Source organism: Populus nigra, chromosome 10 (assembly GCF_951802175.1).
Source record: "Populus nigra chromosome 10, ddPopNigr1.1, whole genome shotgun sequence".
In the NCBI taxonomy this organism is placed as follows: domain Eukaryota; kingdom Viridiplantae; phylum Streptophyta; class Magnoliopsida; order Malpighiales; family Salicaceae; genus Populus; species Populus nigra.
In genome coordinates, this window is record NC_084861.1 from 13151877 (window position 1) to 13153734 (window position 1858).

Sequence of the window (1858 nt, forward strand, 5' to 3'; positions counted from 1 at the left end):
GCTGTTCTATTGACAATATAAATTAAACTCAGCAATATAAGCCAATAAAGTATATGTTTCAAACTATTTAGAGAGTTCACCTTCACATTTGGGAGCCGGTAAAGATGAAAAGGGAGATGAATAAGCCATTTATTGCCGCTGCAGCATCATCAAGATTCCCAATTCAAATGGCTATTGGGTTGAAACGAAGGGACCACCAAAAGCCACCATCATCACCACTTATTAGCCCTAATAAAGTTTGTGAATCTTGATGGTGCTCCATCGGCAAACAGTGACTGGTTTCGATTCTTTTAGATTTTGGTAACCATCATCAGCATCAGCATCATCCTCATGCAAAAGAGATGTTCAAAAGATAAAGGAAAGAGTAGAGAGCTATTTGGCTGATTGGGATATTTATTTACAAAGGGAACGCTCCTGACTTTGTTTTTCTTAAGCCAAGGGAACCCAATCCAAACCCTAAATCTTATCCAATGAAGGGAAAGTAAAGGGCAAAAAAGTATAACGAACGACGAATAAAACAAAAGCTTCAAAAGTTTAAGCCCATGTCCAGGGGTGGGAAATAAGTTAGACCCATTTGACACAAAAAGCTATCAATGGCTGTTCTCTTTGCATAAACCGTCAAGTGCTAGAGACTTAGAAAGATACAAGAGAACATGGAGAACTGTTAACTCAGCAACATAAAAAGCCTAGAGAAATAGACTCAAAGGCAAGGAAAGGGAAGTGAAGAGAAGAGAAGATGGTTGAGTGCTCTGAATCATTCAAGGGTGTTAAGAGGTATAAATACTCTAAATAGAGGCTCACTAGGGTTACCATGAGTAATGACTACGAGAGATACGATGATTGTTTGGTGAGATTTGTCAGTTGTGTGTGTGTGTGAGAGAGAGAGATGGAGGGGGGGGGAGATGGTGTACCCACAACAGTTATCCATCGTAATCCACGGTACTAAATATGCCAAAATCTTTAAACCTCACTGACCAAGTCATTCTTTCTATACAGGTATCAAAGGAATAATAGCCACTTTGAGAATGGGAAAATGAACTTCTTACCGCCAGTAATGGTAGATATTGGTTATGGTTGCGTCTTCTACAAGCATTTTCAAGTGGATGGGGGTGGAATTGACGGGACCCTGACCTATCCTCGCATATCAAGAGACTCGGGAAGGTGAAGAGGGGAGGGGGGTTTCCTAGGGTTTCAGGTTCATTGTTTTGATCCATCGTTTGCTATTTTGGGCCCTTTTGAAGCTGTTCTATGAGACGAAGTCTGGCAAATTTATGCCCTCTTTTGGTTGTTTTTCAAGTTTTATCTAGTCCAATTTATCTAAGAGGCAAAAAGACTTAACTACATGTGCAAAGTAGTACTCGCGTTTCTCTAGTGCTCATTTTCATCGACTTACCCCAGTCCCCTCTTCTCGTTTCCATTTCATCGTTCAGTGTTTTCGTTGATTATTGAATAACTTACCCTGTAGTACTCCTATTTGCATGTCTATACATCTCTTATCCCTTGTATATGACAAAGGTTTAATTTGCTATATAATTTGCACATGGCTAATTAAACTATATATTGATGAGACACTTGTAAGTAATGTGCATCTACATGCATATCGAACTTATCACTTGCTCCAGTCTCCTTTAATTGATATTCAAGTGGACGAGGAGGGATCATTCAATGGATGTTGTGACTGAAAATAATATTCTATCAGTTCCCTTTCTCATGGTAATTATCTCTTAATTAGTTGAAGGGTATTCCATGTATATTGATACTGATAATCCATGCATCCATCCATTTCCTCCATGTTCCTTCTAGCTTCGAATTAGACGGGGACATGGGGGTCATGATCTTGAATTATTGAATTTCTGTA

The 1858-nt window shown here is 39.1% G+C and overlaps 1 long non-coding RNA gene across 1 annotated transcript; it reads left to right on the forward strand.

Moving 5' to 3' along the window:
* The first annotated feature begins 363 nt into the window (after positions 1-363).
* On the forward strand, positions 364-1558 carry LOC133705073 (uncharacterized). The gene is made up of 2 exons (XR_009844189.1): positions 364-774; positions 997-1558. It is a non-coding gene; the product is annotated as an uncharacterized LOC133705073 (long non-coding RNA).
* The last annotated feature ends 300 nt before the right edge of the window (positions 1559-1858 follow it).